The sequence below is a fragment of the Nerophis lumbriciformis genome, linkage group LG14 (genome assembly GCF_033978685.3).
Source record: "Nerophis lumbriciformis linkage group LG14, RoL_Nlum_v2.1, whole genome shotgun sequence".
NCBI lineage: Eukaryota > Metazoa > Chordata > Actinopteri > Syngnathiformes > Syngnathidae > Nerophis > Nerophis lumbriciformis.
The window spans coordinates 40,005,953-40,032,259 of NC_084561.2; the positions used below are offsets into that span (position 1 = coordinate 40,005,953).

Here is a 26,307-nt window from a genome sequence, read left to right on the forward strand (position 1 = left end):
CCGTGGCCTCCTACCGGTCGGACGTGCCCTAAACACCTCCCTAGGGAGGCGTTTGGGTGGCATCCTGACCAGATGTCCGAACCACCTCATCTGGCTCCTCTCCATGTGGAGGAGCAGCGGCTTTACTTTGAGCTCCTCCCGGATGACAGAGCTTCTCACCCTATCTCTAAGGGAGAGCCCCACCACCCGGTGGAGGAAACTCATTTCGGCCGTTTGTACCCGTGATCTTGTCCTTTCGGTCATAACCCAAAGCTCATGACCATAGGTGAGGATGGGAATGTAGATGGAACGATAAATTGAGAGCTTTGCCTTCCGGCTCAGCTCCTTCTTCACCACAACGGATCGATACAGCGTCCGCATTACTGAAGACGCCGCCCCGATCCGCAAGTCGAACTCACCATCCACTCTTCCCACACTCGTGAACGAGACTCCGAGGTACTTGAACTCCTCCACTTGGGGCAAGATCTCCTCCCCAACCCGGAGATGGCACTCCACCCTTTTCCAGGCGAGAACCATGGACTCGGACTTGGAGGTGCTGATTCCCATCCCAGTCGCTTCACACTCGGCTGGGAACCGATCCAGTGAGAGCTGAAGATCCTGGCCAGATGAAGCCATCAGGACCACATCATCTGCAAAAAGCAGAGACCTAATCCTGCAGCCACCAAACCAGATCCCCTCAACGCCTTGACTGCGCCTAGAATTTCTGTCCATAAAAGTTATGAACAGAATCGGTGACAAAGGGCAGCCTTGGCGGAGTCCAACCCTCACTGGAAACCGGTCCGACTTACTGCCGGGAATGCGGACCAAGCTCTGACACTGATCATACAGGGAGCGGACCGCCACAATCAGACAGTCCGATACCCCATACTCTCTGAGCACTCTCCACACGGTCGAATGCCTTCTCCAAGTCCACAAAGCACATGTAGACTGGTTGGGCAACCTCCCATGCACCCTCAAGGACCCCGCCGAGAGTATAGAGCTGATCCACAGTTCCACAACCAGGACGATAACCACATCCGAGGTTCGACTATCCGGCGTAGCCTCCTCTCCAGTACACCTGAATAGACCTTACATTTTTTGTGCCCTGTCATTCATTAATTGATATTTTGCACGTGCTTTTTCGCAGGGGCGTTATCTGCACATAGGGAGGGGTAGCCCTGAATGATGGGAATGTGTATAAGCTGTTCTGATAGAGCAGGGGTCGGCAACCCGCGGCTCCGGAGCCGCATGCGGCTCTTTGATCACTCTGATGAGGCTCAGCAGCTTACTTGCTGAACCCCCCCAATTTTCCCGTGAGACTTCGATTTCAGTGCCTCTCGCAGAAAACTCCCGGGATTAATATTCACCGATTTTCACCCTTACAGCTATAATAAGGGCGTGCCATGATGGTACAAAATTTGGGGCTCTCTACAATCTGTATTAACAGCGTGCCAGCCCAACACTTGTTATACAACATTCATCTTCTGCTTGCACACGTACGTGACAGCAAGGCATACTTGGTCAACAGCCACACAGGTTACACTGACGGTGATCATATAAAACAACTTTAACACTCTTACTAATAATGCGCCACACTTTGAACCAAAACCAAACAAGAATGACAAACACATTTCGGGAGAACATCTGCACCTTAACACAACATAAACACAACAGAACAAACACCCAGAATAAATGGGTTGTACTTGTATAGCGCTTTTCTACCTTCAAGGTACTCAAAGCGCTTTGACACTACTTCCACATTTACCCATTCACACACACATTCACACACTGATGGAGGGAGCTGCCATGCAAGGCGCTAACCAGCACCCATCAGGAGCAAGGGTGAAGTGTCTTGCTCAGGACACAACGGACATGACGAGGTTGGTACTAGGTGGGGATTGAACCAGGGACCCTCGGGTCGCGCACGGCCACTCTTCCACTGCGCCACGACGTCCCTATCCCATGCAGCACTGACTCTTCCGGGCTACATTATACACCCCTGCTACCACCAAACCCCGCCACCACCCCAAGCCTGCTCCCTCACACATCAAACCCCCCCCCCCCCCCCCCCTCTCTGTGCGTCGGTTGAGGTGGGCGGGGTTTGGTAGCGGGGGTGTATAATGTAGCCCGGAAGAGTTAGGGCTGCATGGGATTCTGGGTATTTGTCCTGTTGTGTTTATGTTGTGTTACGGTGCAGATGTTCCCCCGAAATGTGTTTGTCATTCTTGTTTGGGGCGGTATAGCTCGGTTGGTAGAGCGGCCGTGCCAGCAACTTGAGGGTTGCAGGTTGAAGCCCCGCTTCCGCCATCCTAGTTATTGCCGTTGTGTCCTTGGGCAAGACACTTTACCCACCTGCTCCCAGTGCCACCCACACTGGTTTAAATGTAACTTAGATATTGGGTTTCACTATGTAAAGCGCTTTGAGTCACTAGAGAAAGGCGCTATATAAATGTAATTCACTTCACTTCACTTGGTGTGGGTTCACAGTGTGGCGCATTATTAGTAAGAGTGTTAAAGTTTTTTTTATACCGCGACCGTCAGTGTTACCTGTGTGGTTGTTGACCAAGTATGCCTTGCTGTCACCTACGTGAGCAAGCGGAAGCCCCATTCAACATGTGGCTGATCAGGCACGCTAAAATGTAGTGGGCGCTATATGCTGTACCATCACGGCACGCATGACGCTGACAACCGCTATTCATTTAAAACCCGCGTGCTGCACCAGCTTAAAAATTCCATAAAAAGGTGTGGGCATCGTGTCTGAGACCCCTGGATTATACATAGCACAAAGCAAAAAAAACAACTTTGTATGCAGTGTTATTTCATTTAAAATTTCAAAAATGTTTGCGGCTCCCATTGTTTTCTATATTATGTGAAACTGGTCAAAATGGCTCTTTGACTGGTAAAGGTTGCCGACCCCTGTGATAGAGTGACTTCACTGAGAGCACAGTTAGGTAACCCAAGAAACACAAAACTGAAGCCTAACGTCGTAATACTGTTTCACCTCATACATCTGATACATCATCTGAAAGCCACACTGCACAGTCCTCGCAGTGAAGTAATTATGCACACATGAAAAGAATGAGTGCGACAGGTGCCCATACACTCACATTGTCATGGATATGAAGCACACATTCCCTGCAGGGCGATCATGCCCATCATTACATGAGATCGCAGCAGTCGTTTGTTTAGCTGTTTCTAATGTCCACAAGGAAGCTGTTTATTGGATGTTAATCTGTACTCTCTGTTTGAGCATACTGTAGAGGCAAACAATGTGAGCAAAAAAAATAAAAAATGCAGATTTGGCGATTATCAACGAGACAGAAGAGGTTTTGGACGTTCAACATACAGTCGCGATCAAAAGTTTACATACACTTGGCTGTCTTGAGTTTCCAATAATTTATACAACTTACATTACTTGCATACTTGCCAACCTTGAGACCTCCGAATTCGGGAGATTGTTTTATTTATATATATATATATATATATATATATATATATATATATATATATATATATATATATATATATATATATATATATATATATATATATATATAAATAAAATAAATACTTAACTTTCAGTGAATTCTAGCTGTAAATATGTATAAATATATATATATATATATATATATATATATATATATATATATATATATATATATAAAAAATAAATACTTAACTTTCAGTGAATTCTAGCTGTATATATATATATATATATATGTTAGAGATGCGCGGATAGGCAATTATTTCATCCGCAACCGCATCAGAAAGTCGTCAACCATCCGCCATCCACCCGATGTAACATTTGATCAGAACCGCACCCGCCCGCACCCGCCCGTTGTTATATATCTAATATAGACGATGCAAGGCATTAGTGAGGTTATAAAGCTTTTGCCTGTTAAAGAAAGGAGACTGATCCAATGCAGCACAGACATTCGCGTGCCACGCTGTCACGACCCAGACGCACACCAGTGCGCAATCATATGGGAGCCGCGCTGAGCGCACCTCCAAGCGCGTCTCGCTGCCGGCGACGGCCGGGCATGGGCCCAATGCTCCAGCGCCATCCATTTTCAGGGCTAGTTGATTCGGCAGGTGGGTTGTTACACACTCCTTAGCGGGTTCCGACATCCATGGCCACCGTCCTGCTGTCTATATCAACCAGGGTGAGCCCCACCCCTTTCGTGAGCGCACTGCGCGCGGAGTGACCCCTGTTACGCGCCCCCGGCAACAGGGGTGGCGGGCAGGTAAGCTGCGCGGGCGGAGCGCGCGGAGTGACCCCTGTTACGAGCCCCCGGCCACGGGGGTGGCGGGCAGGTAAGCTGCTTACCTGCTGCGCGTGACGCCGGCCGCGGCGAAGGCGGACGAGGCGGGGTGTCGGTGCGGTGGGCGCGGTGGTGACCCTGGACGTGCGTCGGGCCCTTCTCGCGGATCGCCTCAGCTACGGCTCCCGGTGGGGCCCTCTCGGGGGAAGGGGCCTCGGTCCCGGACCCCGGCGAGGCGTCCCTTCTCCGCTCCGTAAAAGTGTCCATCTCTTTTTTTTTTTTTCTTCTGTTGTGGCATATGCAGCAGGTGCCTGCTCGTTTTTCGTATGTGGGTAACAACATTTAACTATGTATATATATTTCCGAATTGGTTTAACTGCCACCCGCAAAAAAAAAAAAAAAAAAAAAAAAAAAAAATCGAATTAATCCGCCCGACCCGACCTGCGCGCGGATAAAATCTTTTTTTTTTTAATTTCATCCGCCCGATCCGCGGATAATCCGCGGACTCCGCGGTTGTGTCCGCAAACCGCGCATCTCTAATATATATATATATATATATATATATATATATATATATATATATATATATATGAAATACTTGACTTGGTGAATTCTAGCTGTAAATATACTCCTCCCCTCTTAACCACGCCCCCGCACCCACCCCCCACCCCCCCCCCACCCCCACCCCCCACCTCCCGAAATTGGAGGTCTCAAGGTTGGCAAGTATGGGTTTAATGCATCCAGCGGGGCATCACAACAAAATTAAGCACAATAATGTGTTAATTCCACGACTGTATATATCGGTATCGGTTGATATCGGAATCGGTAATTAAGAGTTGGACAATGTCGGAACATCGGCAACAAAGCCATTATCGGACATCTCTACTCTCATCCCTTCCATTGAGATGATGATGCCACTTAAAGATGCAAACGCAGCTGAGCACTCTGGGCTCGTTCAGCATGACAAATAAAGTGACAAAAAGCCAGTAAAAAGCAATTCAGGTCCAGCTGAGGCATGCTGGGTCAAAGCGGGGATTCCTGCGAGGGGCAGAACGACCACAGGAGGACCTATTATAGGACCCTGAGGGATGGTCAGCTGTGTGTTTGTGTGGCCCCCCCCCCCCCCCCGGCCATCTGCTAGACACACAGGCCCTTCTTTAGAGGTGAAAGGATGGACTCTCGCTGAGTGGAAAGGCAGACATATTGAACTTATGCATGCTTAGTTCAGTCAGAGCAGATTCACAGTAAATCTAAGTGAAGTGAAAGTGTTAATTGAAGCACTTTTTTTGTCACTCCTCTCCTTTCGACTGCTGTCTAATCCATCTTGGACGTCTACTCCGTCATCCTCCTGCTGTGTCCGTCCCCATGTCAGCTCTTTTATTGCTTTTATCACTTCTTTCTCTCATTGACCAGACATGTTTGAAAATAATGCACTTTTTTTTTTTTTTTTACCCTCTTCTTTTTTTGTCTTTCATGCAAATGATATCCTCGATACATCTGTCTGGTTCCTGCACACATTACACACAAGGTCTTTTGCACACACCGCACACAAAAGAGTGACACAAAGACTTACAGATGAATGAAAGAAACACAAACTTATCATACATAAACTCTATTTTTAAAAAAGAGTTTATGTATGATAAGTCTGTGCAAAGGCAATTCATTCAATTCATTTATGGTAAACTATTCTGCAAAAACTGAAATCTAAGTAAGATTAAATATCTCAAATAAGGGTGATATTTGCTTATATTCTGTCTGATAAGATAATTCTTCTCACTAAGCAGATTTTATGTTAGAGTGTTTGACTTGTTTTAAGTGTTTTGGTCCTAAATGATCTCAGTAAGATATTACAGCTTGTTGCTGAGACTTTATGACCTATATTAAGTAAAATATGCTTGAAACTAGAATATCAAGTGTTGCAAAGCTGTGTCATCAACACTCACAAGTATAAAACTACTTTTTTAAAGTAATCATTTCTTTTTTCAAGCATGAAAAAAAAATCATGATATCATTATGTCAAGATAATGGCACTAGCATTTACTTCATTTAAGAATATTTTTCAATATATTGAGCTAAAAGGTCTCTTTTTTTTCTACCAAGAAAAGTACACTTGTTATTAGTGAGAATATAATTATTTTAAGGTATTTTTGGGTTCATTGAGGTTAAAGGTGAACATTATCACAATTTCAGAATGGTTAAAACCATTAAAAATCAGTTCCCAGTGGCTTATTATATTTTTCGAAGTTTTTTCCAAAATTTTACCCATCACGCAATATCCCTAAAAAAAGTGCCTGATTTTAACCATCGTTATATACACACCCGTCCATTTTCCTGTGACGTCACATAGTGAAGCCAACACAAACAAACATGACGGAAAGAACAGCAAGCTATAGCGACATTAGCTCGGATTCAGACTCAGATTTCAGCGGCTTAAGCGATTCAACAGATTACGCATGTATTGAAACGGATGGTTGTAGTGTGGAGGCAGGTAGCGAAAATGAAATCGAAGAAGAAACTGAAGCTATTGAGCCATATCGGTTTGAACCGTATGCAAGCGAAACCGACGAAAACGACACGACAGCCAGCGACACGGGAGAAAGCGAGGACGAATTCGGCGATCGCCTTCTAACCAACGATTGGTATGTGTTTGTTTGGCATTAAAGGAAACTAACAACTATGAACTAGGTTTACAGCATATGAAATACATTTGGCAACAACATGCACTTTGAGAGTGCAGACAGCCCAATTTTCATCAATTAATATATTCTGTAGACATACCCTCATGTCAGCAGGCCAGGGAAGCTAGGGTCGATATTCTTCTCTTGATCATCTTCGGTGGCATAAGGGACGGTGTGAGCCAAGACATCCAGGGGGTTTAGCTCGCTCGTCTGCGGGAACAAACTGCCGCCATTGCTTGCCGTGCTACCGAGGTCCTTTGTCCCTGAATTGCTCACACACTCCGGCAGATTCAATGGGGGTCTGGCGGCAGATTTCTTTGACTTTATGGTTGGAAATGCATCTGCTTTGAGTGTCGCAGGATATCCACACATTCTTGCCATCTCTGTCGTAGCATAGCTTTCGTCGGTAAAGTGTGCGGAACAAACGTCCAATTTCTTGCCACTTTCGCATCTTTGGGCCACTGGTGCAACTTGAATCCGTCCCTGTTGGTGTTGTTACACCCTCCGACAACACACCGACGAGGCATGATGTCTCCAAGGTACGGAAAACAGTCGAAAAAACGGAAAATAACAGAGCTGATTTGACTCGGTGTTTTGAGAAAATGGCGGATTGCTTCCCGATGTGACGTCATTGCTCCGAGAGCGAATATTAGAAAGGCGTTTAATTCGCCAAAATTCACCCATTTAGAGTTCGTAAATCGGTTAAAAAAATATATGGTCTTTTTTCTGCAACATCAAGGTATATATTGACGCTTACATAGGTCTGGTGATAATGTTCCCCTTTAAATAATTTTACTTCTTTTGGAAAGTCTTGACCAGCCGAATTTTCTTGTTTTATTGGCAGATAATTTTGCTTAGTTCAAGTAAAATACCCCTCATTTTTGTATTTTTGTTTCTTGTTTTTGAACATTGACTTTTTGCAGTGTACATATATATAATTGTTTGAGTAAAACAAAGTCAATAGTACAATAATAACTTAACTTAGCAAAAACTACTATTTATTGAATTTTTTATTTATTTTATTTTATTTATTTATTTATTTTTAATGTCCTGTCCAGCTTCTCAGGCAAATCATATAGTTGATGTAGATGCCCATATCGGCTGTTCAGATTTAAATCATTTTAAATCATATATATATATATATATATATATATATATATACATATATATATATATATATATATATATATATATATATATATATATATATATATATACAGTATATATATATATATATATATATATATATATATATATATATATATATATATATATATATATATATATATATATACAGTCGCGGTCAAAAGTGTCCATACACTTGTAAAGAACATAATGTCATGGCTGTCTTGAGTTTCCAATCATTTCTACAACTCTTATTTTTTTGTGATAGAGTGATTGGAGCTCATACTTGTTGGTCACAAAAAACATTCATGAAGTTTGCTTCTTTTATGAATTTATTATGGGTCAAAGTTATACAATATGAAAATGGGTCAAAAGTATACATACAGCAATGTTAATATTTGCTTACATGTCCCTTGGCAAGTTTCACTGCAATAAGACACTTTTGGTAGCCATCCACAAGCTTCTGCTTGAATTTTTGACCACTCCTCTTGACAAAATGAATCTGACATCACATGGACAAAGATAAGACCTTCTGGAGGAAAGTTTTCTGGTCAGATGAAACAAAAATGTAGCTGTTTGGCCACAATACCCAGCAATATGTTTGGAGAAAAACAGGTGAGGCCTTTAATCCCAGGAACACAATTCCTACCGTCAAGCATGGTGGTGGTAGTATTATGCTCTGGGCCTGTTTTGCTGCCAATGGAACTGGTGCTTTACAGAGAGTAAATGGGACAATGAAAAAGGAGGATTACCTCCAAATTCTTCAGGACAACCTAAAATCATCAGCCCGGAGGTTGGGTCTTGGGTGTTCCAACAGGACAATGACCCCAAACACACGTCTATGTCACGTTGGGGTCGCATCTTTATGAGGGGTCGTTCTCCCAGGATGCAGACAGACATTTCCGGACGAAAGCGTGAGGTACATACTTGCCAACCCTCCCGAATTTTCCGGGAGACTCCCGAAATTCAGCGCATCTCCCGAAAACCTCCCGGGACAAATATTCTCCCGAAAATCTCCCATGCGGACCTGAGTGAGGACAGCCTTTTTTCACTGCGGGAGGACAACAGGGTGACAAGAACTAAATCATCCAGACTAGAGATACATTGTATTATTATGTTTATCTTACCTAAAAATAAATATATTAATTTAAAAAAAAAAAAAGAAAACTAAATACATTTTTACTATATTTTGCTAAAAACATCAAAAATAATTGTATTTTAATTTTTATTTTTTCTGACTCCTTATTACATCCAGCCATAGAATTTTACATTAAAATAAACATATTTGAAATTATTAATTTTAAATTATCATAACAATTCATTTAAAGTGACCATATTTAATTATTAAAATAATTGCTTGTTTATCAACAACTTTAGCATTTTATTCATTACATTTTGAAGCTCTCAGAAGCCAAGTTATGTTATATTCCTTAAGATTTATTTATGCAAGTTTGAAGCATCAATTATCCAAACACAGTTTTGTTTGCATATTTTCAGGATGTAGATTATATATATATATATATATATATATATACTGTATATATGTATATATGTATGTATGAAATACTTGATTTGGTGAATTCTAGCTGTCAATATACTCCTCCCCTCTTAACCACGCCCCCAACCACCCCCAACCACGCCCCCACCTCCCGAAATCGGAGGTCTCAAGGTTGGCAAGTATGGTGAGGTAGGAAATTATTTATTTCTCATAAATCATACACTGTAGATACAAGCAGACAAAAGGAAAACATGCCAATCGCACGGGAAGCTAAGGTAACCACTTGGAACAGGAATCAAGAGCTAGAGAACAAGAATACCTACGTAACTGTTGCCTTCAGCAAACAAGGAATCCAGACTGAGCGTGCCGACCACTAACCAGAGGCAGGTGAACCCAGTTAATCCCCATGGAAACTAAAACAAACCCAGAGGTGCACAAACAGGAACTAAGGGAGTCCAAAACTAACAGAACATAACAAAAAAAGATCCGGGCCACGGATCATGACAGTCAAAAGTGGTAAAGGAATGGCTAAATCAGGCTAGAATGAAGGTTTTAGAATGGCCTTCCCAAAGTCCTGACTGAAACGTGTGGACAATGCTGAAGAAACAAGTCCATGTCAGAAAACCAACACATTTAGCTGAACTGCACCAATTTTGTCAAGAGGAGTGGTCAAAAATTCAAGCAGAAGCTTGTGGATGGCTACCAAAAGCGCCTTATTGCAGGTAAACTTGCCAAGGGACATGTAAGCAAATATTAACATTGCTGTATGTATACTTTTGACCCATTTTCTGTAGACCCATAATAAATTCATAAAAGAAGCAAACTTCATGAATGTTTTTTGTGACTAACAAGTATGTGCTCCAATCACTCTATCACAAAAAATAAGAGTTGTGGAAATGATTGGAAACTCAAGACAGCCATGACATTATGTTCTTTACAAGTGTATGGACACTTTTGACCACGACTGGTATGTAAATATACATGTATATATATATATATATATATATATATATATATATATATATATATATATATATATATATATATATATATATATATATATATATGTTTGTATATGTATGTATATATATATATATATATATATATGTATGTATATATATATATATATATATATATATATATATATATATATATATACATACATATATATACATACATACATACATACATACATACATACATACATACATATACATACATACATACATACATACATACATACATACATACATACATACATACATACATACATACATACATACATACATACATATATATATATATATATATATATATATATATATATATATATATATATATATATATATATATATATATTTATATATATACCGTATTTTCCGCACTATTAGCCGCACCTAAAAAACACAATTTTACTCAAAAGCTGACAGTGCGGCTTATAACCCGGTGCGCTTTATATATGGATTAATATTAAGATTCATTTTCATAAAGTTTCGGTCTCGCAACTACGGTAAACAGCCGCCATCTTTTTTCCCCGTAGAAGAGGAAGTGCTTCTTCTTCTACGCAAGCAACCGCCAAGGTAAGCACCCGCCCCCATAGAACAGGAAGCGCTTCTTCTTCTACTGTAAACAACCACCCGCCCGCGTAGAAGAAGAAGAAGAAGCGCGCGGATATTACGTTTCATTTCCTTTGTGTGTTTACATCTGTAAAGACTACAAAATGGCGACAGGTTTCCGGTTCATGAAAAGACGCAATCTCTCCATCCGCACACGGACTACTATTTCACAGCAACTGCCTAAAGACTTTCAAGAAAAGCTGGCTACTTTCCGTGCATATTGTAAAAACAAGATAGCTGAAAAAAAGATCCGGCCAGAGAACATTATCAACATGGACGAGGTTCCACTGACTTTTGATATTCCTGTGAACCGCACTGTGGATACAACGGGAGCACGTACGGTGAATATTCGCACCACAGGGAATGAGAAGTCATCCTTCACTGTGGTTCTAGCTTGCCATGCTAATGGCCAGAAACTTCCACCCATGGTGATATTCAAAAGGAAGACCTTGCCAAAAGAGACCTTTCCAGCCGGCGTCATCATAAAAGCTAACTCGAAGGGATGGATGGATGAAGAAAAGATGAGCGAGTGGTTAAGGTAAGTTTACGCGAAGAGGCCGGGTGGCTTTTTTCACGCAGCTACGTCCATGTTGATATACGACTCCATGCGCGCCCACATCACGCTGGTTTTTAATATATTATTAAAGTTTGACTGACCTATCTGACTGTTTTTTTGACATTCCTTTAGCGCAGTTAGATGCGGCTTACAACACGGGGCGGCTTATAGGTGGACAAAGTTTTGAAATATGCCGTTCATTGAAGGCGCGGCTTATAACCCAGGGCGCCTTATGGTGCGGAAAATACGGTATATATGTATATACATATATATATATATACATATATATATATATATATATATATGTGTATATATATGTATGTATATATATGTATGTATATATATATATATATATATATATATGTATGTATATATATATATATATATATATATATATATATATATATATATATATAGGTATATATATATATATATATATATATATAGGTATGTCTGTACTTTAGCGAGGCTATTAGGTAACTATATTTTACAGCGGTAGTACTTATTTTGAGCATCTGGGCTTCCAGTAGTAAAAGTCATATTGAATTTCCTGTATGTACAAGTTGATGATGTCAAACAGTTGGATGACTTTCAACCTTCAGAAGGAGGTTAAATTGATCAGTCACTGTGCGACTACACACAAGTAATAACATGCTATTTCAAAACAAAATGTGTCCATCTTTGAATAGGTTTTCTTTTTACATTTTAGGTCATGGAGTGCGCTGACGGAACATCACATATTCTAGTACATGGCAGGTCTTACTTGAAACTTGAACGTGTTGTCCAAAAACAAAATTGTCTAAGAAAGAAAACATTTAAAACACTCGCAGCTCCTTTCACTTGATAACTAATCAGGAGTACTTTGTCCATGAAAACTTTAGACAAAACATGTTGACTTGGGAATAACTCAATTGTAGGCCTTGGGTTGGACACACACACACACACACACACACACACACACACACACACACACGCACACATTCTTGTATTTCTTACCTTCTTGAGACCTCCGAAAAATGCCTACCTCTTTAGGACCACCCTTTCTAGAAATATAAATATGTGTATTGACAACATTGATAATATATACATACTATGCAAATATAAAAAAAGCTTGTTGTGAAAAATGAGTTGGAATTTCACAAGAAAAAGGTCACAATTTCACAAGAAAAACTTTGAATTTTGGCAGTATTATAAAAAAAGTCGTAATTTTACTCAACGCAAGTCAAAAATTTACAAGAAAAACTGAACTTTTGTGCAATATTATGATACAAGTTGGAATTTTACTCAATAACAGTCGCAATTTTACAAGAAAAGCTTAAACTTTTAGCAATTTTATGAAAAGAGTCGTAATTTTGCTCGACAAAAGTCACAATTTTATAATGAAACTTAAAAATGTTGGCAATATTATGATTATAATCGGAATTTTACTTGGCAAAATTATGACAAAAGTCATAATTGTACTCACTATTTTAACAAAAATTGGCAATATTGTGATAGAAGTTGGAGTTTTACTCAATAACAGTCACCATTTTACAAGAAAAGCTTTAACTTTTAGCAATTTTATGAAAAGAGTCGTAATTTTACTCGACAAAAGTCACAATTTTATATTAAAACTTAAACATTTTGGCAACATTATGATAATAATCGGAATTATACTTGGCAAAATTATGACAAAAGTCATGATTTTACTCAAAAAAATTCACTATTTTAACCAAACAAATGGCAATATTGTGATAAAAGTCCAAACTTTATATGACAAATACCACCATTTTGCATTAAAAAGTAATCATTTTACATAAAAAAAAGTAAGAATTTTACTACAAAATTATATATATATATATATATATATATATATTACAGAAACAGAAAGAACATGAGAAATTGGTCCCAATTTTATAAGAAAAAAATCGACACATTGTGAGAAAAAGACTGCTTTTAGTTAATTTGTTTTTTGTAATTGTTTTTTAATCTTTATTATTTAATTGAAGTTTTTACAATATGTCTTTATATACATTTTTTTAAATTTTTTTTAATTAATTTAGGCCGAAGTGGGCGCATTTCAATTCCTTACTTGTTATTTCATATGTTGGCCAGAGGGGGAGCACTTTAAATGGAAGGTACTTTTCCTTGTTGATGTCTCAAGAAGGATAAATACAAGATCACACACGCACACACATATTTTTGTATTTATTACCTTCTTGAGACCCGAGAAAGGCCTCAAGATATATAATATATAAAGATGCGTATTTACAACATTAATAATATATACATACTATGCAAATATAAAAAAGCTTGTGAAAAATTTGTTGGAATTTCACAAGAAAAAGGTCACAATTTCCCAAGAAAAACTTAGAATTTTGGCAGTATTATAATAAAAGTTGTAATTTTACTCAACACAAGTCAACATTTTACAAGAAAAACTAAACATTTGTGCAATATTATGATTAAAGTTGGAATTGTATTCAATAACCGTCGCAATTTTAGAAGAAAAGCTCAACATGTTGGCAATTTTATGAAAGGAGTCGCAATTTTACTTGACAAAAGTCACAATTTAGTAAGAAATCTTTCAAATTTTGGCAATATTATAATAGGAATCGGAATTTTACCCGGCAAAATTATGACAAAAGTCATAATTTTCCTCAAAAAATGTCACAATTTTACAAGAACAACAAAAAAATGGCAATATTGTTATACAAGTCAGCATTTTATATGACCAATGTCACCATTTTGCATTAAAAAGCAATAATTTTACATAAAAGTAATAATTTTACGAGAAAATATTGCAATATTACAGAAACAGAAAGAACATGAGAAATTGTTCCCAATTTTATAAGAAAAAAGTCGACACATTGTCTGCTTTTAGTTGATTTATTTTTTTGTAATTGTTTTTTAATCTTTATTATTTAATTGAAGTTATTACAGTATGTCTTTATATACATATTAATTATTTTTTTTAAATTAATTGAGGCCGAAGTGGGCGCATTTCAATTTCTTACACACACCTGTTATTTCATATGTTAGCCAGAGGCGGAGCACTTTAAATGGAAGGTACTTTTCCTTGTTGATGTCTCAAGAAGGGTAGTAATACAAGAACACACACACACACACACACACACACACACACACAAACACACACAGTCTTGTATTTATTACCTTCTTGAGACCTGAGAAAGATCTCAAGATATATAATATATAAATATGTGTATTTACAACATTAATAATATATACGTACTATGCAAATATAAAAAAGCCTGTTGTGAAAAATTTGTTGGAATTTCACAAGAAAAACTTAGAATTTTGGCAGTATTATAATAAAAGTTGTAATTTTACTCAACGCAAGTCAACATTTTGCAAGAAAAACTGAACCTTTGTTCAATATTATGATTAATGTTGGAATTGTATTCAATAACCGTCGCAATTTTAGAAGAAAAGCTCAAAATGTTGGCAATTTTATGAAAAGAGTCCTAATTTTACTCGACAAAAGTCACAATTTAGTATGAAATCTTTCAAATGTTGGCAATATTATAATAACAATCGGAATTTTACTCCAAAAATATCAGTATTTTACAAGAACAACAAAAAAATGGCAATGCTGTGATAAAAGTCAGAATTCTATAAGACAAATGTCACCATTTTGCATTAAAAAGCAATAATTTTACATAAAAAAAGTAATAATTTTACGAGAAAATATTGCAACATTACAGAAACAGAAAGAATATGAGAAATTGTTCCCAATTTTATAAGAAAAAAGTCGACACATTGTCTGCTTTTAGTTGATTTATTTTTTTGTAATTGTTTTTTAATCTTAATTATTTAATTGAAGTTATTACAGTATGTCTTTATATAAATATTAATTATTTTTATTTATTTATTAATTCAGGCCGAAATGGGCGCATTTCAATTCCTTACACACACTTGTTATTTCATATGTTGACCAGAGGGGAAAAAATGACAAAAAATGTCACAATTTTACAAGAACAACAAAAAAAATAGCAATATTGTGATAAAAGTCTGAATTTTATATGACCAATGTCACCATTTTGCATTAAAAAGCAATAATTTTACATAAAAGTAATAATTTTACGAGAAAATATTGCAATATTACAGAAACAGAAAGAACATGAGAAATTGTTCCCAATTGTATAAGAAAAAAGTCGACACATTGTAATAATATATACATACTATGCAAATATAAAAAAGCCTGTTGTGAAAAATTTGTTGGAATTTCACAAGAAAAACTTAGAATTTTGGCAGTATTATAATAAAAGTTGTAATTTTACTCAACGCAAGTCAAAATTTTACAAGAAAAACTGAACATTTGTTCAATATTATGATTAATGTTGGAATTGTATTCAATAACCGTCACAATTTTATGAAAGGAGTCGTAATTTTACATGACAAAAGTCACAATTTAGTAAGAAATCTTTCAAATGTTGGCAATATTATCGGAATTTTACCCGGTAAAATTATGACAAAAGTCATAATTTTACTCAAAAAATATCACTATTTTACAAGAACAACAAAAAAAATGGCAATACTGTGATAAAAGTCAGAATTGTATAAGACAAATGTCACCATTTTGCATTTCACATAAAAAAAAAGTAATAATTTGACGAGAGAATATTGCAATAATACAGAAACAGAAAGAATATGTGAAATTGTTCCCAATTTTATAAGAAAAAAGTCGACACATTGTGAGAAAATGACTGCTTTTAGTTAATTAATTTTTTGTAATTTAAAAAAAATCTTTATTATTTAATTGAAGTTATTACAGTATGTCTTTATATAAATATTAATTATTTTTATTTATTTATTAATTTAGGCCGAAATGGGCGCATTTCAATTCCTTACACACACTTGTTATTTCATATGTTGACCAGAGGGGAAGCACTTCAAATGGAAGGTACTTTTCCTTGTTGATGTCTCAAGAAGGGTAGTAATACAAGAACACACACACACACACACACACACACACACACACACACACACACACACACACACGCACACACACACACATACACACACACAAAGCCTTGGGTGGGAAACGAATCCACATTAACAGGAAGAGGAAATGTCAGTGTAAACATTTAGACAGCAGGCAGCCCATTATAGAGGATTACTTTCAATAAAAGAAATATCTAAAGATATTAGTCCCATTACTGATGTTCACAATTTGTACTATGCAGTATATAATATTTGCGGTCATAAAATGTGGGTATTTACAGATCGAATTTTTAATTCACCCAGTGTGTGTTTGACCTTAAATACAAGAATAGTTGACTGGATTATTACTATGTACGTACGCAAACACACATATTGTAACACAGTAGGGAAGACGAACACAAATATGAACAGGCTAAAAGTGTCTTCCAGCAATGGCATGCACACACACACACACACACACACACACACACACACACGCACACACACAAGTGCATTAGTCAAACCACCCATGGCCTGAAGTGAACAATGGGAACAACTGTCACATGACTGTGGCTCAGAGTGAGTCTTTGTTTGCCAAAGAAGAGGTGTCCTACTGCGCTCTTCAGTATGTGGGCCCACTAGTGTGTGTGTGTGTGTGTGTGTGTGTGTGTGTGTGTGTCATATTACTGTGTTATTAAAGCCCACAGCAGTAGCTGTCATTTAACCAACATGTGAATGTCACTTTTCTATCTAAACAATCCTTAAGTTGTTACGTTGAACAACAATTTGTCTTTGCTGACGACGTTCTGATACACTATATTGCCAAAAGTATTTGGCCACTCATCCAAATGATCGGAATCAGGTGTCCTGATCACTTGGCAGGTGTATAAAATCGAGCACTTAGGCATGGAGACTGTTTCTACAAACATTTGTGAAAGAATGGGCCGCTTTCAGTGATTTCCAGCGTGGAACTGTCATAGGATGCCACCTGTGCAACAAATCCAGTCGTGAAATTTCCTCGCTCAAGTCAACTGTCCGCTTTATTATAAGAAAATGGAAGATTTTGGGAACAACAGCAACTCAGCCACCAAGTGGTAGGCCACGTAAACTGACAGAGAGGGGTCAGCGGATGCTGAAGCGCATAGTGCAAAGACTTTCTGCACAGTCAGTTGCTACAGTGCTCCAAACTTCATGTGACCTTCCAGTTAGCCCACGTACAGCACGCAGGGAGCTTCATGGAATGGGTTTCCATGGCCGAGCAGCTGCATCTAAGCCATAAATCACCAAGTCCAATGCAAAGCTTGGGATGCAGTGGTGTAAAGCGCGTCGCCACTGGACTCTACACTCTTAGAAATAAGGGTTCTAAAAGGGTTCTTCTACAAGGGCTGAGGTTCTAACTGGAACCATTTGCTTCTGAAAAACCCTTTCCCAAAGAAAGGGTTTTTCAAGGGTTCTTGGTAACGCTAATGGTTCCAGTAAGATACCATTTTGATCCAGAGAACCCTTTAAAACCCCTTTTCTGAATAATTGGTTTTAAAAGGGTTCTCACTAACACTAAGGGTTCCAGTAAGAACTATTTTGATCCAGAGAACCGTTTTTGGAAGAAAGAGTTCTTCAGGGATTGTTGAAAGCATGGGTAAGATCCTGTGTCACCAGGGACATACTTCCTGATAACATTTGCCAATAATGGTGCCTATCTTTAAATAAATGTTTTTCTCATTAAAATGTTTTGAATGTTTGTTCAATGTCAACATGATAAATGACCACAATATAATATGAACTAAACTGATCTGTAGAATACAATATGGTTCTTTATAGAACCCTCAGAAGACAAGACGGTTATCAGTGAAAACCTTTAAAAAGGGATGTTTTTAGAACCCCCTGTGTCAGGTCTAGATGAAACCCTTGAAACATGAAAGAGTTCTTTGTGGAACTCCCTGTGTGGGTTCTAGATGAAACCTTTGAAACATGAAAGGGTTCTTAGTGGAACTCCCTGCATGGGTTCTAGATGAAACCCTTGACAAACAAAAGGGTTCTTAGTGGAACTCCCTGTGTGGGTTCTAGATGAAACCCTTGAAATACGAAAGGGTTCTTAGTGGAACTCCCTGCGTGGGTTCTAGATGAAAGTCTTGAAATACAAAAGGGTTCTTAGTGGAACTCCCTATGTGGGTTCTAGATGAAACCCTTGAAATACGAAAGGGTTCTTAGTGGAACTCCCTGCGTGGGTTCTAGATGAAAGTCTTGAAATACAAAAGGGTTCTTAGTGGAACTCCCTGTGTGGGTTCTAGATGAAACCCTTGAAATACGAAAGGGTTCTTAGTGGAACTCCCTGTGTGGGTTCTAGATGAAACCTTTGAAACATGAAAAGGTTCTTAGTGGAACTCCCTGCATGGGTTCTAGATGAAACCCTTGACAAACAAAAGGGTTCTTAGTGGAACTCCCTGTGTGGGTTCTAGATGAAACCCTTGAAATACGAAAGGGTTCTTAGTGGAACTCCCTGCGTGGGTTCTAGATGAAAGTCTTGAAATACAAAAGGGTTCTTAGTGGAACTCCCTATGTGGGTTCTAGATGAAACCCTTGAAATACGAAAGGGTTCTTAGTGGAACTCCCTGTGTGGGTTCTAGATGAAACCCTTGAAACATGAAAGGGTTCTTAGTGGAACTCCCTGCGTGGGTTCTTTGTAGAACCTCTCATGGGGGGTTCTGGGTGGAACCTTACACACACAGTTCTAGGTAGAACCCTCCAAAAGGGTTCCAGGTGGAACCTTTATAAAAAGGTTCTACCTGGAGCCAAAAAGGGTTCTCCTATGAGGACGAGCCGAAGAACCTTATATGGTTCTACTTAGCACTTTTATTTCTAAGAGTGTAGAGCAGTGGAGACGCCTTCTCAGGAGTGATGAATCACGCTTTTCCATCTGGCAATCTGATGGACCGGTCTGGGTTTGGAGGTTTGACAGAAGAACGGTACATTTCGGACTGCATTGTGCCGAGTGTGAAATTTGGTGGAGGAGGAATTATGGTGTAGGGTTGTTTTTCAGGAGTTGGGCTTGGCCCCTTAGTTCCGGTGAAATAAACTTTGAATGCTCCAGGATACCAAAACATTTTGGACAATTCCATTGGAGTGGGCCCCTTCCTCTTCCAACATGACTGTGCACCAGTGCACAAAGCAAGGTCCATAAAGACATGGATGACAGAGTCTGGTGTGGATGAACTTGACTGGCCTGCACAGAGTCCTGACCTGAACCCCGATAGAACACCTTTGGGATGAATTAGAACGGAGACTGAGAGCCAGGTTTTACCAATGCGCTTTTGGAAGAATGGTGGAACATTCCTATAAACACACTCCGCAACCTTGTGGACAGCCTTCCCAGAAGAGTTGAAGCTGTAATAGCTGCAAAAGGTCATATTGAACCCTATGGGTTAGGAATGGAATGACACTTCAAGTTCATATGTGAGTCAAGGCAGGTGGCCAAATACTTTTAATATTATATTGAATTGGTTGTTTACGTAAGGTAAACAAAGCCAATAGAATGCCAGGTCTGTGGGTTTAATCAGATTACAGAAATAGATCTCTTATAATCTCATCCAATGTTCGCTCTAATTTTTCATGTGTGTGAGCAACGGCAAAAACTCCCTGAGCATTGAGTGGAGTCCATATGAGCAACTTTAGACGTGCACACTGTGGCTACACCAGCAGCACACCTGTCCCAAACCTGACTAAATAACAAGTTCAATCTCCATCCATACATCCATTTTCTACCACTTGTATCTTTCGGGGTCGCGGGCGGTGCTGGAGCCTATCTCAGCTGCATTCGGGCGGAAGGCGGTGTACACCCCGGACAAGTCCCCACCTCATCGCAGGGCCAACACAGATAGACAGACAACATTCTCTTATTATTATAATCAAATGACAGCAGTCATTTCCATTTCTAATATAAGTGTTTAGGCCCACTTACAATGACAATAACAAAAAATATTGTTTTTCATGATTTGTGTACTTGTATTGTTTGTCTGGGTGGAGGTCCTGCTTTGGAAATAATTTGTACCCCTTTCAGACAATGCATTTAGTTCCCATTAAAACATTCACATGTTGCACAATGAGATGTAAGCAGGGGGATCATGTGTACAATCCTGCAACTTCCTGTTTGTAAAAAAATATATTTTTATTAGTATTTATTTAATATACTAACAGCATTTCATGATTAATATTTATAAATTAAGATTCCTCATAAATGACACTAGAATAAGCACACATTTGATTGGTAAATCATAGTGTAACGACCTGGAATGACACTTTATGTGTGGTGTTGGAGTTGTCCGACTTTTTGTGTGGCTGTAAACGCATCACTGGATAAGTGCCATATGTGCATGTGTTGGCGCAAGTGAGAAAGAGCGAGTGGCTGCTGTTGATATAACAAAGTTGCTTTTGGTCTGGTTTGTACTGCAGAAAATGACCACTTTTGCTCGATATCGTTTTTTTTACTAATGTTTTGGTGATGTGTTTATGGCCGACAATAAAGAGTTTTGCTCAGTAAAGTGATGGATGGAATTAATGTCCTCACCTACTCTACTACTGGGGCGGCATGGCGTAGTGGGTAGAGCAACCGTGCCAGAAACCTGAGGGTTGCAGGTTCGCTCCCCGCCTCTTACCATCCAAAAATCGCTGCCGTTGTGTCCTTGGGCGAGACACTTCACCCTTTGCCCCCGGTGCCACTCACACTGGTGAACTGAATGATGAAAGATAGGTGGTGGTCGGTGCAGCCATGCTTCCGTCAGTCTACCCCAGGGCAGCTGTGGCTATGAAAGTAGCTTACCACCACCAGGTGTGAATGATTAAAGGGTTCTACATGTAAAGCGACTTTGGGTACTTAGAAAAGCGCTATATAAATCCCAGTTATTATTGTTATTATTATTATTACTCAGTGGCCTAGTGGTTAGAGTGTCCGCCCTGAGATCGGTAGGTTGTGAGTTCAGTCATACCAAAGACTACAAAAATGGGACCCATTACCTCCCTGCTTGGCACTCAGCATCAAGGGTTGGAATTGGGGGTTAAATCACCAGAAATGATTCCCGGGCGCGGCACCGCTGCTGCCCACTGCTCCCCTCACCTCCCAGGGGGTGGAACAAGGGGATGGGTCAAATGCAGAGGACAAATTTCACCACACCTAGTGTGTGTGTGTGACAATCATTGGTACTTTAACTTAACTTAAAGCGTCTCGACAGACGTTACAATTTTTGAAAAATGATGACGAAAACGGTTTTCTCTGTCGTGTCCGTGTGTCGAAAATAGTTATGCGCTTATTTTTTTTATTTAATTTTGTGCGTGGCATAGATTTGCCGTGCGCAAAGGACGCTTGAGCAGTGCGCAATTGCACAGGCGCGCACCTTAGAGGGAACATTGGTCTTATCTAAGCCTCAGTTTTATAAAAAATTACGACAACTATGAAGAATATAATAATAATAGTGTAATTATGTATTAATTATATTTATATATATATATATATATATATATATATATATATATATATATATATATATATATATTTTATATTATATAATATATATATATATTATATATATATTATATATATATATATATATATATATATTATATATATAATATATATATATATATATTATATATATATATATATATATATTATATATATATATATATTATAATATATAATAATAATATAATAATATATAATATAATATAATAATATAATATAATATAATAATAATAATATAATATATATATATATAATAATATATAATAATATATAATATAATATATAATATATATATAATAATAATATAATATAATATAATAATAAATATAATATAATAATATATATATATATATATATATATTATATTATATAATATATATATAATTATATTTATAAGAATATAATAATAATAGTGTAATTATGTATTAATTATATATATATATATATATTATATATATATATATATATATATTATTTATATATATATATAATTATGTATTAATTATAGTAATAATGTTGTGTTTCCTAAAATCTGGGATGTGAAAGATTTCCTTTTCAGAAACACATTAAAAAAACAACAATAAATAATATCAATACTGTATGTAATAATTGATGTGTTCGTATATAGTATATTATTTGTACAAATGTTTAGTACAGGGATATTTCACAACTGTCTGTTTATGTATTTACTGTGTATATATTTGAACAGTGTTCATGTTGTGTACAAGGTGTATTTATAATATGTTGTGTAAAGGAAATTTCACATTTCTATGAAGCTCAACATCAGAACCCGATGTCTCCTGGTTTCACTACATCTTGTATTTGAGATTGTTTATCGGGTTAGGCGAAATTAAGTGCTCAACTTCAGCCTACACCCTTTCGGTCTGTAAAATTGTCAATTTATGAACTGTTTGTTTATTTTGTTGACCACCGACCGAAGAAATAATGATAAACCAAACTAAGATTTTCTTATTCATTACTAGACATGTACGGAAAATCACAAACATTTAGCCTGTCTTTGGATACTTAGTCATTCCTCTGCAACACAACTACATACAAGTAACACTTTATTATTGATTACAATGTGGCTCTTAAATCAATCAATGTCACAGTTGGTATAGAAGTCTGCTAAGTTTTTGGAGACAGTGCTGATGGCTGCTTGGACTACCAACCACCTCATCCCACAACCCTGCACACCCAAACATAGAACCGCCTATCCCAGCTTCTAACATGTCAGAACTAAACTCAGCTAATCAGCATCATTAAAACGCTGAATCTTAGTTGCTCAAGTAGCTCGAAATAATATCTGACGCAACATGCTGAATGCACGACAGATAAAACCCCCAACACACACACACACACACACACACATACAAATGTGCACATACACTATATTGCCAAAAGTATTGCGTTGACTCACATATGAGCTTGAAGTGCCATCCCATTCCTAACCCATAGGGTTCAATATGATGTCGGTCCACTTTTTGCAGCTATTACAGCTTCAACTCTTCTGAGAGTGCTGTCCACAAGGTTGCGGAGTGTGTTTATAGGAATTTTCCACCATTCTTCCAAAAGAGCATTGGTCAGGTCACACTGTGTTGGCCTGGCTCTCAGTCTCCATTCTAATTCATCCCAAAGGTGTTCTATCGGGTTCAGGTCAGGACTCTGTGCAGGCCAGTCAAGCGGAATGGGTTTGCTAAGTATAAAAATGAACCTGAAATTTTTGAATGAAGGAAACAGCTGTTTTAAATGTGTCCACTGGATGTCGCAATGGCAATTATTTGTATCTTTGTAGATGATGCTACATACACTATATCAGGGGTCTGCAACCCACGGCTCCGGAGCCGCATGCGGCTCTTTGATCACTCTGATGCGGCTCAGCTGCATACTTGCCGAGCCCCGATTTTCCCGGGAGACTTCCGGACTTCAGTGCCTCTCGCAGAAAACTTAAATTAATATTCCCCGATTTTCACCCTTACAATTTTATTAAGGGCGTGCTATGATGGTACAGTATTTAGCACCCTCTACAATCTGTATTAACAGCGTGCCAGCCCAGCCTCTTGTTATATGCATCTTCTGCTTGCACACGTAAGTGACAGCAAGGCATACTTGGTCAACAGCCACACAGGTTACACTGACGGTGGCCATATAAAAGAACTTTAACACTCTTACTAATAATGCGCCACACTTTGAACCAAAACCAAACAAGAATGACAAACACATTTCGGGAGAACATCTGCACCTTAACACAACATAAACACAACAGAACAAATACCCAGAATCCCATGCAGCCCTGACTCTTCCGGGCTACATTATACACCCCTGCTACCACCAAACCCCGCCCCCACCCCAACCCTGCTCCCTCACTCATTAAGGGCGTACTATGATGGTACAGCATTTAGCACCCTCTACAATCTGTATTAACAACGTGCCAGCCCAGCCTCTTGTTATATGCATCTTCTGCTTGAACACGTAAGTGACAGCAAGGCATACTTGGTCAACAGCCACACAGGTTACACTGACGGTGGCCATATAAAAGAACTTTAACACTCTTACTAATAATGCGCCACACTTTGAACTAAAACCAAAGAAGAATGACAAACACATTTCGGGAGAACATCTGCACCTTAACACAACATAAACACAACAGAACAAATACCCAGAATCCCATGCAGCCCTGACTCTTCCGGGCTACATTATACACCCCTGCTACCACCAAACCCCGCCCCCATGCCAGCCCAGCCTCTTGTTATATGCATCTTCTGCTTGCACACGTAAGTGACAGCAAGGCATACTTGGTCAACAGCCACACAGGTTACACTGACGGTGGCCATATAAAAGAACTTTAACACTCTTACTAATAATGCGCCACACTTTGAACCAAAACCAAACAAGAATGACAAACACATTTCGGGAGAACATCTGCACCTTAACACAACATAAACACAACAGAACAAATACCCAGAATCCCATGCAGCCCTGACTCTTCCGGGCTACATTATACACCCCTGCTACCACCAAACCCCGCCCCCACCCCAACCCTGCTCCCTCACTCATTAAGGGCGTGCTATGATGGTACAGCATTTAGCACCCTCTACAATCTGTATTAACAGTGTGCCAGCCCAGCCTCTTGTTATATGCATCTTCTGCTTGCACACGTAAGTGACAGCAAGGCATACTTGGTCAACAGCCACACAGGTTACACTGACGGTGGCCATATAAAATAACTTTTTTTTACTAATAATGCGCCACACTTTGAACCAAAACCAAACAAGAATGACAAACACATTTCGGGAGAACATCTGCACCTTAACACAACATAAACACAACAGAACAAATACCCAGAATCCTATCCCCAGGTGCATGTTTTTGGAGGTGGGAGGAAGCCAGAGTACCCGGAGGGAACCCACGCAGTCACGGGGAGAACATGCAAACTCCACACAGAAAGATCCCGGGCCCGGGATTGAACTCAAGACTACTCAGGACCTTTGTGTTGTGAGGCACATGCACTGACCCCTGCACCACCGTGCTGCCTACTTTACACTGTATGAAATCAAATAAAAGATCAAGGTCCATCCATTTTCCTCCATTTTCTAACGCTTGTCTCTCTAATTTCTTGTGATTATTTCCTGCTGCACCCAATGTCTTGGGATGGCAATTAAGACCCCCCCGCCCCAAAAAAAACAACATGAAGCACCAGCAAGACAAGCAGAAATAAAATGTGTCCGACTTCAAAAAAACGGCCAACAATGAAATGATGAGAGCAGGCAGAAGAAGGAGAAGGTTGACTATCTCCCACACGTACCTGCCGATGTCAGGGGTCTCCTTTTATGTAGACTGCAAAAATCCCTTTATGTTCGTGGATCAGACGTCTTCATGGTGAGAGTTGATGGTTTGACTGAGGAGCGGCAGGCAACTCTCACGCTGCCTCAGACAGGCAACAACAAGTAGTGCTGCTGGATGGCAAGCCCTGCCCTCCTCTTTCCCCCCTCTGGGGAGTGATTTGCGAGTCCATGGCCCCCCTCCTCCTCCCCATATACTGTGCAGGAGGAGTTTCTTTCTTTCTTCTTTGGCCAAGTTGCGTCTTTGCACCCCCCCACCGCCAGCCCCTGCCCCCCAGCGCAGAACAAAACTCCCCTTTGCCCTCCCACCGCCCTC

General features: G+C 38.9%; 1 protein-coding gene across 1 annotated transcript in view; it reads right to left on the reverse strand.

The window, feature by feature from the left end:
• bcar3 (BCAR3 adaptor protein, NSP family member) overlaps positions 1–26,070 on the reverse strand; it is a 174,286-nt gene extending 148,216 nt beyond the window's left edge. The window contains exon 1 of the mRNA XM_072914710.1: positions 25,955–26,070. The gene's annotated coding sequence lies outside the window, so the exon portion shown is untranslated. The remainder of the gene's footprint in view (positions 1–25,954) is intronic.
• Between the last annotated feature and the right edge of the window lie 237 nt (positions 26,071–26,307).